The following is a 15,137-nucleotide window of genomic DNA, read 5'->3' as shown; positions in this document are numbered from 1 at the left end:
GGACGCTGGCAGCGCCTGGCGTCAGACTATAAGTGCTCGCGTTTTGCTAACGTAGCGTCTCTGTCCCAGCGTGCGCGCGTCAACGCTGAATTGGAGTATATTGGGCCCTTCATGATGCGCCCACGGCTGTTTTGCTGGCTCCACATATACCAAATTTGTTGTTACGGGACATGGATGGATAAGGAAATGTATGACTGGCGCCAACTCATAGCGTGCTCGCGGCCGTTTTTCTAGCCCCACCTATACTAAATTTGCTATCACGTGACGTGAATAGATGACGAAGTTAGACAACACATCCAAACATAATAATCATGATATGGAAGTCATGTACGGCATCATTTACGTCCACCTCGCAATTTTGTGCTGAATTCAAAGTGACATTTGAACATTTCTCATTCGTGTTTCGCATATCATCGATTTCCACTGTACGTGGGATCTGCCAATTTTTTTTTGCTAATTGCAAATTTGCTTCGAGCGCTTGCATGGTACTGGACCACAGAACCATGTTGGTGCTCGAAACTAATTTGCGGAAATTTCTGCTCCGATGTCATGTCGGACAAGGAATGGCGTTAACCTTTGTAAGTGACTAGGCAAAAGAGTAGAAGAAGAACCCGTCACAACGCATCCTAATTGTGGAACGAGCTTTTCATTTAATGCTTCACACTCGGGGGAATGTTCTCAGCCATAATTCTTTGTGGTGATAAACCTCATTCAGCATCAACAAACTGTCTATAATGCCTTGCAGATGTGTAGCTTGTACCTCGTCTATCCGCAGAGAGAGAGAGAGAGAAAACTTTATTTGCGCATAACGCGGAGCATTCCAAATGGTCGGGCCCCTATTCCAGGGCTCCGCTGGCCCTAGCCATCATCTCTACCCGTTGGACCAGCCAGCGCTGATCAACAATGGCCGAGCTGGACAGCAGCGCCTCCCATTGTTCCTCTGTGTTGTTCATGTTGTGGTGTTCTTCATTGTGATGCGTACACTCCCACGTGATGTGAAACAGAGTTGGTGTAGCCCCACACCACGGACATATATCTTTCTATGCTGTGGGGTAGAATACATGCAGCCTGTGTAAGTTCGTGTATGTGTTTGTTTGGATTCTGCGTAATGCCACCGATTCCATTGCTGTAAGTTTCTTATGCGGTGCTGGATACACTTTTCTATTGTCCCTGTAATACTGAAGAATTGCACCAAAGTTAGGATCTAGGGGCGTTGGATCCTCTATTGCAGTGTGCAAGGAAGCTCGGTAATCTGTGAAGCCTCGAGCCGCCTCATCCGCAAACTGGTTCCCGGTGACGCCCTCGTGCCCTGGCGCCCAGATAATAGTTTGGGTGTATTCAATTGGGAAGTCCTTGTGAGCTTTGTTTAGAATTTGGAAGGCCTTCATACATATTCTACCTTTTTCGTAATTTCTACATGCAGCCTTCGAGTCTGTGATTATTGTCATTGGGGTTTTTCGCTCCCTGCCCTCCTTCATTGCCAGCGCGATCGCTATCTCCTCCGCTTCTGTGATAGAGGCTTGGGCTATGGAGGCACAACTTGTGACGTTTCCTTTTCGGTCTGTGACCACGGCCACCATGTTCTTTGCATTTACCTGATATGGTGCAGCGTCAGTAAATCTCGCCGTATTCAGATATTTTGTCTGTTTATCTATGTAAGCGGCTCTTGCTTTACGTCTTCCAGCATGTAAAACTGGGTCCATGTTCTTCGGTAGGGGGCATATTTTGTACCAGGCTCTGACTGAGCACGACAGTTCCTTAGCTCTTCTATGTGCCTGTACTTGTTCGCCGAGGCCGATCCTCTGAAGAAGTTTTCTGCCGGTTGTCGTCTGTAGCAGGCGGTTAATCTGGGTGGTTACTTGTGCCTCAGCCAACTCATCAAATGTATTGTGAAGTCCGAGCGCTAATAGCTTCGCAGTTGAAGTGCTTTGTGGTAGTCGCAGAGCTGCTTTATACGCCATCCTTATTATTTTGTCTGCTTTTTCTTTCTCCTCTCTATTCATGTTGTGGTAGGGTAGCGAGTATGTTAGTCTGCTGATGACTAAGCTCTTTACCAAACGAAGCACGTCTTGTTCTTTCAGTCAAGCACGATTGTTCGTTATTCGAACTATCATTTTTGTTCGTTTAAGCATATTCAGTGTGTGGAGACATCGCTGATTGGACTGTAACCACATCCCTAAGATCCGAACAGTTGTTTTCTCTGGTATAATATTGCCGTCTAGCTTGACCTCAAGGCGGAGGCTCGGGTCTGTCCTTTGTTTTTTACTCTTGGAGAACCGGATGAGTTCCGATTTGTCTGCTGAGCACTGAAGCCCCCTTTCTTTAGTGTAATCTTCGATAGTTTTAGCTGCCAGTTGAAGCCGCTCTTCTTTTTCCGCCAAGCTACCCTTGGTTGTCCATACAGTGATGTCATCCGCATAGAAGGAGTGTCGGATGTCGGGAATACCTTTCAGTTTTTTGGCTAGACCAATGATGGCTATGTTGAAAAGCGTAGGCGAGATCACAGCGCCTTGTGGTGTGCCTTTGCTCGGTGGGTGGAAGACATTGGATTCGTGTTCTCCTAATCTGATAACAGCGGTTCTTTTAGTAAGGAAGTTCTGTACATATTTGTACGTCCTTTGACCGCAGTTTGTCGCTGCTAGCCCATCTAATATGGCCTTATGGCTTACGTTGTCAAAAGCGCCTTTTATGTCGATGGCCATGACAATGTTTTCTCCTGCTTTTGGAACATTTGTTAGTACTTCCTCCTTTAAAAGCAGAAGGATGTCCTGTGTCGAAAGGTTCGAGCGGAAACCAAACATGGTGTTTGGCAACAAGTTATTTTGTTCAAGGTGCCGTTGAAGTCTGGCATTTATCAATCTCTCAAACACTTTGCCTAAGCACGAGGTAAGAGAGATTGGCCTGAGGTTTTCTATCGCCAATTTCTTTCCTGGTTTGGGTATCATAATGATTACAGCATGCTTCCATTGCTGTGGTATAGTGCCATTCACCCAGTGTTTGTTAATGAAGTTTAGAAGCGCTGTTATGGCTTCGTCATTCATATTGCGAATCATGGCATTGGTGATTTGGTCCGCCACAGGCGCTGTGTTGCGTTTCATGCTGACGATTGCCGCTCTGATCTCGGCATGCGTGAAATGTGCATCCAGTTCTGAGTTTGGGAGCCCAGTGTAATTAGCCTGGTAAGGGGCTGTGATGGCTCGGGCGCCGAAACGCTTAATATAGATGTCTTGAAGCAGGTCATCTCTTGTCCCTGGATATGTGTGCAATAATCTTTCCAGAGATTTTTGTCCTTCGCGTTTAGTTTTCAGAGGGTCAATCATGGCTCTTAGGATATTCCATGTCTTTGCTGTTCCTAGGGTTCCATTTAGTGAATCGCAAAATTGTTCCCAGTTGGCTGTCGCGAGTTGATTAGCGTACTGTTCGGCTTGCTGCGTTATTTCTTCAATTTTCGCTTTGAGTTTCTTATTTCGCTTTTGCCTTTTCCATCTTTTAGTGAGGTTTCTTCTTGCTTCCCACAGGTGGAGAAGGTGAGCGTCTACTTCGGGGGTATCATCTGTTCTGGCGACAGTTTTGGTGTACATTTGCTTTTCATTTCGAATTACTTTGCACCACTCGTCCAAGTCGTCTATGGCGGTCACGTGCGCTTTTAGCGCTTTTCTATATGCGTGCCAGTCTGTAATTTTGGCTGTGCCGATGTGTTTGCGGATTCGGTCGGTGCGGATTGTGGTGCTTAGTATGTAATGATCACTGCCCAGGTTTTCAAGGGTGTTGTACCAGTCCACGCTGTGGCAGTTTTGTACTATCGTCAAGTCCGGACTTGTGTCCATGGATACGCTGTTGCCTATCCTCGTTGGTATTGCAGGGTCAGTTAACAGAGTCATTTCCAGTTTCTCTATTTATCTTGCGATTGTCTTGCATCTTATATCCCCAGCTTGCATGCCTGGCATTAAAATCCCCAACTATGATTAATGGATTCCCTTTCGCCAGTTTTGCTGTCTCTTGAAAGAGCTTGTCGAACGTTGCTCTCTTTTGTCTTGGGGGACTATAGATATTAAGTATGAAGGCGCTCTTTCCATGGCTTCCTTTGTAGGTTATTTCTGTTATGATATGCGGGATATCCGCCTCTTCAATGGGCTGATGACATATTGCTGTAATTGAGTTATCGACTAATGTAGCAACTTTCCATTCTGCGTCCCCGGTACTATAAGTTTCGTAGCCCCGTAATTTTGGTTGTGTTCCGGCCTCCTGGACTGCTATGACAGCAGGTGGCTTTTGTTGCGACGCCACCAGCTGCAACAGTTGCCCTCTTTTCCGCCGGAAACCACGGCAGTTCCACTGCCATATTTCGCACTTTTCTGACCGCGGCGTTTGATGATTAGCCATTATGCGTCTCCTGGTTCATGGCCGACAATCCGGGCCTGTTGTAAATTTTCTCATCTTTTTCTCTGATGTTGATGCCTGTGGCATGCTTTCGCAAGGCTTTCGTGAATTCGACGTGTTGTGCCTGAATTTTCTTGTCCAGAATCTCGAGCTTTCTATCTACATTTATCATTACTTGCTCTATAACTGTCGGTATAACTTCCTTTAATGTTTCTTTCAGCATCGACGACGTAATCATTGAGTCACCTCCTGCATTCGGTTGCGTCTGCGATTTCTGGCCACTCTGGGTGGGTATAGAGTTTTGTTGCGGGTGCTGCGTTTGTTGCTTTTTAGTTCCCTATTTTCGCGTTCTAGGTCACCTATTCTCACCCGCATTATCTCTAACTCACGTTCTAAGCGCGTGAGTTGTGGTGTTTGGTGTGAGTGTTGGGAGGATTTTGCTGCCCAGCTCACCTGGTTCTTCTCTTCCTTTTTCTGCGCCTTCTTGCCCTTGTGCTGTTGTTGCTTTGCTTGGGCCTGCTTGTGGCCACCATTCCTGGAGTTGGAGCAGTCTCGAGAGCCGGACCTGGATCGGGATGTAGATCGAGATCTGGATCGGGAACTGGAACGGGCCCTGCTTGGCGGTGCAGAGTCCTCGCGGTCCGTGCTGAACCAGCGTCTCTTGAGTATGCCAGTGGTTTTTGGTGTGCTGTGTTGGTGCGACAGCAGCGACCGGCCCTTTTGAGGGACGCGTTTGAGTTTCTTGGTGCACTCCGATGCCGCCGTGGGATGGCGTCCGCCGCACAGGGCACATTCCGGATCGCAAGTGTGGTCCTCAGGTGGGTCTCTTAGGCGACAGTTACTGCACGCCTTTGTCATTGGTGTGGGACAAACATCCGTCCTATGTCCCTGGCTCTTGCAGAGTTTACAGTACTGCCGTGTGGGTTGATAAGGCACGCACGGCATTTCGCCACCGTAATAATACACGAAGCGCGGCAGTATTGGTCCATCGAACGTGATCACTGCAGTTTGTGACTGTCCGAGCATGCGGGCTTAAACAATTGTCACTCCTTGAGTGCGCACTCGGAGATGGCTCAGGAGTTCAGCTTCTGGCGTTTCGCGTTCTAATCCGTGTACCACTGCTTTCAGGTATCCAGCAGGAGTAGATATGTAGGTGTTCACGGGATAGTTTGTGCCATTGAGCTCCAGTGTCTTTATCCTCAAGATCCTTTCTGCTACATCTTCGTACGGAGTGCTTGCAATAATTATGTTTGATCCGTTGCGAAGGCGAAGCAGAAATTTGTGGCTGTTACAGGCCTCCGGGTCACCGCTCGCAAGTTCTATCGCTCGCGCAACCTGGTATGCTTTCAGTTTCTTCACAACTAACCCTGGTCTGGGCCGCATGATAATCTTCATATCGTTTTTGGGCAGCGGCGCCGCGCGCGTTCGTCGCCGGCCCCTTTTAGATGCTCTTCCGCGTTGCTCTTCTGCAAGCGTTCTAGCGCCGGAGCTGTTGCTCTCAGTTTCGCCTCGAGCAACGCTGTCATCTCTCGCGGCGCGTTCTTGTTTTCTGATGCGTTTTCGCTGTCGCAATGACATAGCCACCTGCCACTGACCATTCTTGGCTTCGTCGTCGCGTTCCTCTGCAGAGTCTTTTTCTTGTTCGCGGCGTCGCTAGTAGATTCCCCTTGTAGCACCTCGTCAGGTGAAAGGAAATCTTCGTTGGCGTCCACCGCAGAGCGTACTTGGGTTTCGATGTCTTGGTCATCCATGTCCATAAGTGCCTGGGCTAGTTCCGGGTCGTTGTCCGTTGGGGTTCGGGCAGGTGCAGCGCAACGCGTCGACCGAGAGCTGTCTGCCAGGACTCCGCGTTCCGCTTCGCCGCGAGGCTTAGCGTGGCGGGTTGGCATGCTCTGCCGAAGGTCTTCACTTCCCAGAGGAAACCGGGATCGCTTGTCCAAAAAGGTGGTGTCAGCGTGTACCTGACGTCTTCCTGCACAATTCCCGTAGTTTCACTGGTAGTCACATGATTTTAACCGCTGCTAGGTACGATGATTGACGGAGCTGATGTGAATGCGTGTGCACTCCTCGGCGCCACCTGGCGGTCCTCTATCCGCAGAGACTCCAGTAATCGCGCAGGTGACGCTGGCCTGCTTCACACAAATCGTTGTTATATTGCATAGTCAACACCTTGGGAAAAGGCAAAACTTTAACAACAGTTGGTCTTTCTCCAACACAATGCAACGCTGAGAATTTTTTAGCATTGTAGTCATCAGTCGTTTTTTAATAAATATTACATAATCAGTTTGGCAGATTTCAAGTACCGTGGGAATTAATGTTATGGGAAGTATGGGGTGGGAATGAGGCCACGTTGTAAATTTTTATTGAGCCAGATGTGACGAAATGACACAAAATTTATGTACAAATGTTGTACAGACAAAGATGTGCTGAACAGTCGAATATTTTTTTTACTTATTTATCCATACTGCAACCCTGAGAGGGTTTAGAAGAGTGGGTATGCGTTTGTTAATTTCACAAATTGGCAACAAATTAAAAATATTACAAAATATGTACAGGCTAAAAACAGGCACAAGGGCATCCAACAAAATTAAATAAGCGCTGTATTGACGATGACTACTAGCGTAGAATCAACACTGCAGGGACTGAAACACACAGCACTACTTCATGTAATCGAGCACACAGTTACATTATTGAAGCTGTGTAATGAAAAAAAGTCCAAGATGACTGCGAAACAACATCGCTGTTAAGATTATTTCACTCGGTAATTTCCTAGCAAAAAACGAATATTTTAATGTGTTATTACGAGTGGTGAATGGAGCCAATGTGAAGGCGTGCCTCCGCCTTGTGGCATATGCAGTCAAAAAATGAAGTATATGCGTGATAAGCCTATCTTCAAGTAACCTTTAACTAACTGAAATGAAAGTTTGAATCTGAATACAGTGTTTCTGTGTGTTGGAGTTGGGAGGTTGCCTCTTGCTAATGAACTTGTTATTGAAGTACGGCCAATACTGTTATAAATAAATCTAACAGCTCTCTTATGCTTTTTTTTCATTTTGTTGATATTGCTCTTAGTCTGCGGGTACCAAATTATTGATGCATAATCTAGAGTGGGTTGAACAATTGCCTTGAATGCAGTAAGACGAACGGCGGGAGTCGAAAGCTTCAGAGCTTGTTTAAGATCAAAGAGTTTACTATTTCCCATGCGTATTGCAGTTTTTATGTGTTTTCTCCAGTATAGGTCATGCAAGATCCAAAGACCAAAGTACTTGTATTGTTGTACCTTCTCCAAGAAAAAATATTCGCTGAATAAGTGAAATGAAGAGGGTTATGCTTGTAAGAAATTTTCATAAAAACGGCATTTTCAAAATGAAGGGACATCTGCCACTTATCGCACCAACAAATGACCTTATTATATTCCTTGTTCAAATGAACTTGGTCTACCTGGTTTTCTATCTCTCGGTACGGGATGCAGTCATAAGCATATAACTTAACAGTTACCGGTATACCATGCGAAATATTATTGATAAATAAGAAAAATAGGAAAGACCCGAGCACTGAGCCTTGCGGGACACCTGAATCAACTGTTACTGTATGGGAACAATTATCATTGAAGAAAATGTATTCTTTCCGATTTGTAAGATAAGCGTAAATTCCATTTAGAAGCTAAGAATCTTAAGAAATAAACCCAATTTCTGCAGCAACTTATTGCGAGAGACCGTATTAAAAGCTTTTGCAAAATCCATAAACATTGTATCTACTGGTTTTCCGGAATTCATAGGCAGTGCAAAATTATTCGCTGTAGTTACCAACTTAGTACAGGTAGAAAATCCTTTCCTGAATCCGTGCTGTAAATCCGATAAAATATTGTGTTCATCTAGGAATTCAGAAATATACTTATATAATATGTGCTTAAGAAGCTCAGAGGAATTTAAAATTAATGAGATTGGTTGATAGTTAGTTACATACTGGGGATTACCACTCTTATGTAGGGGCTTTATTAGGGGCGAAGCTCCTTAGGGCGTGGGCTGTGCGTCCCCTGTAGCCTGTATGTAGCCACCTCTAGTTTAGTTCTTGCAGTGTTCACTAGATGGCGGTACCGTCTCCTGTATGTAGCCACCTCTCGTTTAGTTCTTGTAGTGTTTACTAGATGGTGGTACTTGTAGCTGATGATGAACAGATGCAAGATGTTATAAACTAGAAAGCGGTACTTGTAGTTGATGAAAGACGCGAGATCTTATAAAATAGGAATGATGTCACATATGGCGCGTGTCATTGGTTGAAGGCAATTGTTCGATTTAGTGCGGCGACGTACGCTAGGGGGAGCGATGTAATAAAATCGAGTGGGCAAAATGTACAGAGGATTCATGGTTTACCAGGTTTACCTCCGGAGCTTCGCCCGCTCATCATCATTCACTTCGTAAATATGGCGGAATTTTTTTTACAGTTACCCAGTCATCCGGAACTTGAACATCTTGCAAAGGTTTAGAATAATTAATTTTTAGATACTTTGACACCCACTGCGCATAGCGTTTCATGAACTCTTTCGGCCCTCCATCAGGACCTGAAGATTTCTTAACATCAAGTTTCAAAAGCAAAATTAAAATTCCCTCTTCACTTATCACAATATCAAGTAGGGGTAGGTTGGCCACATCGAGTCTTTCCAGCACTTCATCATTATCCTTCGTAAAAAGATATTTAAATTGACCGTTGAAGACATCAGAAATAACAGAAGAATCACTAGTTTCTGCATCATCCATTTCAAAAACATTAGTGGTTGCAGCGGTAGGAGAAATCATTCTCCGGAACCTCTATTGAGACGAAGACATGAAACGCGGAAGTTGTTGGCCAAAATAGCGTTACCTGGCAGACAATACATTTGCCTTCACTTGAAAAGCAAGTTGAAAAATTTTCCGTTGAAGAACACTTACGTCTTTAGAATAGTGTCTTTGCTTTTTAAGCCTTTCAAGCCGTCTTCGCAACTGCCTGTTTTCCGAAAAATCCCGAGATTGAGTCCCTTCAGTTTTCTATTCAATTATTGTGGAACAAATTTTTCAATGCAGTCATTTATGAGGTCCTTTAAATGCTTCCACAGACAGCGAACGTCATCAGTGCTACTTGATAAAGAATCAAATTCAAATGATAGTAATTCCAATATTGATGTGTCATCTGCACGTGAAAAGTTTGTGAAAAGAACCCTCTTGCAATTCTTTAAAAGAACATCAGAGAGCATAAGTAACACAGCCTGATGATCCAAAATTTCAGGGATAACAGAGCAGCTAGCTTTAGCAGAGATTGAGCCACTAATAAAAAAAGATCTAGAATGGAACTACAGTTTGGTTGTATTCGAATATATTCATCAACGATTTGCGTCAAGTCAAAAGAAAACGTTATATCTATCATTTTTTTCAGCAGTTTTATCGTTAGATCGCTGCACAGTGATAAATAACCAATTATTATGCGGTAAATTAAAATCTCCAGCTAGAATAAGTCGATCGTCAGGCTTCACATGCGCAGCAAGGTAGTTGTATAAGTCGTCCAGAATATCCACAGAGGAATTGGGTGCGCAATAAACAGCCCCAAAACTATACCTCATATTTTCATAACGAGCTTTGTAGAATATGCCCTCCAAATTATGTATATTATGCATTCTTTGTTATTTGATATAACCAGTTGTTTACGATTGTGCGACGACGGAAACAGCAACGTGAATAGGAGGATGATAGTCCTGTATTGTGCTCACTTGGCAAACTGTAGTGAATGGTGCTAAAGCAACACTTGATATTAACCTGATCTGAATCCCGTGCCACAGGAATACATATATAACGTTTGTAAAATCTCGGAACTGCTTACACAAAGCACTTCCTACATGGTATTTAGGGTGCAACATCGTCAGCATGTTCATGCAGCCACGATGACGAGGTTATCTGTCACCTCTTTCTCAATTGTCCAAAACACGGCAGACACTGAAGGCGATTCGAACAGGAATTCCATACGCTAGATGCCGAGCGAACATTCACGTTGGATAAAATACTAGGCCCATGGCCATCTAAATTAATGTTAAAGCAATGCTTTTTTAAATCAATGGTAATGCAACTCTTTTTTGAAGGAACAAAGATTTGTGACCCCTACTGAGCCCATTATAGCTAAAACGAAGCATGGCGGCTAAGTGTTTGTTTTGCCCATATGAGAACCTTTGCACTCACTGATGTAGTTTTGCGTACATGTATATATGCTATTTTGTTTTTATTCTTTATTTGTAACAGTCACGTGAAAAGGGGTCGCCATCGCCAAGTAACGGTAACAACAACTCCGTCTCTTCTTTTCTGTTTCAATAAAAAAACATCGCCAGTACCACAACTTTGGGACGTTAAACTCCACATATCAATCAATCAACCAATCAATCAATTGGTCCTGCAACCACATTTTCGTTTCATCAACATCACATCTTCTTAGGGTCTCTTTCCTAAGGAGTTCTGAAACCTGGCGTGACTCTGTGGTAGAATACTTGACTTCAACGCAGAATGCTTGGGTTCAATTCCTGCTGAGACCATTACAATTATGTTGCGCATTAATCCGGTCAGTGCTACCTAGATTGGATTTAATGCTCTCACGTTAAAATTATCAATGCCCTTTCTCGCCATGGCTCGGTAGACGTCAGCGGTCAATCGCCTGCGGCATATACCCGCCGTGGTATACGGATATGTGCCACATGTGCCTGACCGAATAGGCTTTGGGTCATACCCCCAAAACCATACTAACTGCCATACCAATCTCAAAGCAATAGCGTTCAAATGCTCTTATCGCAGAAATTCCGGAGTCAGCAGCGGTCTCGGCGTCGGCGTTGTTGATTGTGAGCAAAAATCACCATCTTCGCGTTGTGCCCGCAATCTTATCAGATGGTTTTAAGATTATGCAGATGGTTCTCTAACAATCTGGGCGTGGTTTGCGCAAGTCAACAGTTACACGTGTAGTGGGGTGGTAACAAAATTATAAAAAAATGAGAACTTGTAGCAATATGTGCTATGTATGATACAGGACTCACATCAGGTTAAGGCGATTTGTTCACATCAGTGACATCCACTGAAATTGGTATGCGTAGCACAAGCCAGGTCTAGCATCCTCGCAAGCACAAGCACTACATATTAGCTGAATGCTTATGGTGTTGCTAATACCAATGTTATTCTTGATGTAAATACGCAGCTGTTAACAACGAGTTATACAAAACATATGTGACTCTTCAACATATGCCTGTGGGCACGTTCAACATTCCGGCACATATCTTTAGCGTCATTTCATAACGTTTCGCTCAATTAAAAAATGACACCAAAGTCACCCTCCATCGGTATATTTTGCATAGCAACGATTCCCAATGTCCCTAGCATCTGTCGAGTTTGTCGTTGCACAAAACACCCATTTGCGAAACCCTCGAATACTCCAAAATGTGAATAAAATGAAAACTTTTTAGGGCGGTTCAAGCAGTAGGGCGTTAAGTTTTAGAGCTGCAATTCTTCAATTTGAGTATCTCAAGTGTTATCAATTCGTTGCTGTGAAGGCGTAGATGTATACCTCTTGAGACGCAGCGTCGACACATGATATGTGGACACAACCTCGTTCTACCAGTTTCTCGGACTAATGGAAAAGAAAGGCAGGATGCATTGCGCATAAGATAAACAGAACCTTTCGCCTAGTCAACGCGTGTTGACTTAACGCCAATGAGCTGCATATGATTCAAGCTGATCATTTTAATGAAGGCCCTAAGATGTTCGATGGGTCACTCGACATGCCACATTCTAAGATCAACTTCATGATTATACTAATTTTCTGTGCTCAAGATCAACACAGTCAAAAACAAACTGCGTGTGCATTTGGAACCGAATATTTCCTACGTTTCTTGTAAAAATTAAACATCACTGCCTGGAAAATATTCACCTATATATTTAACCACCGATTGCTAATATATAGCAAAGGTAACAAAAAATGATGTATTTCCTCTGTTTCTTTCTGAGGTTGTTATAAAGAGTGTTTTATAATTACTTTGTGCAAACTTTAGACATTTCCTGACAGTGCATCATTGTTCGCGTTTGAAAGCGATATTAATTGATCTGCAGCCATGTCGAAGCTCGCTATGGCTGGCCGAATCGGTTCGATTCTGAATTATGCAACATCACCTCCAAAGTTACGCAAACTTAGTGCTGTACGAGTTGACCTTGGGGGAGCGCAATTTTGCTTTTGTATTGTTGTTATTAAACATTATTAGCGTGTGAACGTAATAATTGTTCGTGTGGTCAATCAAGTGCTTCTTCACGTTTCATATACGATTGTGTAAGTTGGGAAGCTGTACGCGAAAATGGTGTCTTCACAGCGTAAATGTCCATGACTCATAAGTACGCGTACTCACAGCGCACGAGCGGAACTAAGAACTTCAGTGATAAATAGAAAATTTTTACGAAAGTGCGTGGAGTAACAATGACAGCACTTAGGGCTGGTAGGTTGGAAATGCTTTTGAGTAATCACGCGTCTAATGTACTAGGAAGGACTACAGATACCCTAGCACTGCACTTTGTGTTTGTGATGCATGTCTAGTTCTTCCTACTACTTTTAGAGCGCGGTTACCTGAAAAACACAGATTGACATCGCGTGTACTGAATATTGGGTGAACGTCAGTTGCTTTAACCAAGCAGGTTTATACGAATGTGTTTTCTCTGTGTTTTTGTGTCTGCAAAGAAGTGACGGATTAGACTCACAGGATTGATTGATTTGTGGGGTTTAACGTCCCAAAACCACCATATGATTATGAGAGACGCCGTAGTGGAGGGCTCCAGAAATTTCGACCACCTGGGGTTATTTAACGTGCACCCAAATCTGAGCACACGGGCCTACAACATTTCCGCCTCCATCGGAAATGCAGCCGCCGCAACCGGGATTTGAACCCGCGGCCTGCGAGTCAGCAGCCGAGTACCTTTAGCCACTAGACCACCGCGGCGGGGCGAGACTCACAGGCTTTAGACTGGTAGGATAAGTGTGGTTTACAGCGTCCTGTTTTCTCAGACTAGTTTACGTTGCGGCTGCCAGAGCACTTTTTATTACGATATTTATTACGATATATAAAAAACTAGCTCCATCGTCATGCCTTCTGCTATTATTTCCCACCTTCCTCTGCCAGAATTCTCTTTAACTTGACAAAACAGTCGCGTCATTTAATTCAGCACACTTTCTATGAACTTCCGTGCGAGAAAAGTAATTGTAGGCGTGGTAGTGGCACAAGGCTGAAGGCGCAGCGCAGCTGAACAATTTCTAGCTGGTCATCGTAGTAGGATGTGATGTCGGGTTGTCTGAAGTGACGCCGAGTGATTAGAAGTTATGCAAAATAATTCCAAGTGATGCCGTTCCAGTCGAATCAAGTAGAGCCGCCTTTTGTCGTTTCGGCCATGCTACCAGGCTACATTGTGGCCACTTACCTTTTAAACGGGTGAAGACCAACAGTCTCGCTGTGAATCGCACTGTCATTCTGGGTACGTGGCTTCAGCATGCCTGTGTGAACCTTCTTCGTACTCCCCACGTCTTCTTCTGGCACAAGCGTTACACAAAACGAATGAGCGCAAGCGAAGTTGGTCATGGCGGCACGTCTGACATAACCAAGTGGTTCCATGCAGTGTCCAAGCAGGCGGAGCACTGTATGGTCTAGCGAAGAACGCGCACAACTCTGCAATCTGTTGCTAGGAAATTTTGGGGGACGTCACCTGGAAGCGTTTTTTTCCTACGTGTTGCACCCATTAGGACCGACTTTCAATGAGTGAAAGTGTTTTTAAAAAAGAGGCTTTTGGATATAAACTTGAATTATGAAACTAAACAATAATAATCGCAAGCACATGCGCATTGCTCGGAGTTCGAACGAATCTTCTCCTAACCACATAAAGAATGCTGTTCTTGAAACTACGTTCTCTTATAAGTCCGTCAGTGTTTACATTTCTTCAAACCTGTCCTGAAAACCTCATATCAATCATATCAAAAATAACGCAAACCGCATGCGGGGGTATCTTCGAAATAACTTTTCTCATTCACACAGTACAGTAAAATTACTGCTTTATAAAACACTGATTGGCTCAAAATTGTCTCTTTGGAGCCCTGGAATCGATTCAGTGATTCCATACTTTGAAGCTGTGCAAATTCTTGCCTGTCGCTTCATACTCTGTATCACCTAAAAGTAGCGTAACCTCTATGAAATCAGTTTTGTCCCTCTCTTTTCTTTCTCATCGCACGTCTGTATTTTCATTGTACATCTTTTTCCTAGCATTTAGTACAACTATCTGAAAAACAAATTGCTTACAAGGTTCTCATAAATATCAGCTCACACTGATCACCGCACTAAAGTTGGAATTCCATCGTGTCACACTAAACGTTTTCATAACTCATTCATATCCAGAACACGGAATGGCCTTCCTTATGAGGTCGCTTGCATAACAAATATTAGTATGTTTTATAAGAGAAATGCTAGTTTGTGAATATACATATGTTCAATACTCCTTGTATGTTTTTTCTTGATCATCAATATTTTCTAACGCCCACTGCTGCTTTAGTTATTTGTCTTGATTTGAGTTTTTACTATGCACTATGTAGCTTTATTTGATTTTTTATGCTTTGAACTTTTTTTTATATTCGCTATGTATTGCCACTCTCCTCTTTGATGTGGGATGCCTTCGGACTCTGGGTGTGCAATAAATAAACAAAATAAGAAGCATAATGTGGTGGCGGGGGGC

Source organism: Rhipicephalus microplus, unplaced genomic scaffold (assembly GCF_043290135.1).
Source record: "Rhipicephalus microplus isolate Deutch F79 unplaced genomic scaffold, USDA_Rmic scaffold_166, whole genome shotgun sequence".
Lineage (NCBI taxonomy): Eukaryota > Metazoa > Arthropoda > Arachnida > Ixodida > Ixodidae > Rhipicephalus > Rhipicephalus microplus.
This window is presented reverse-complemented; position numbering follows the sequence as displayed.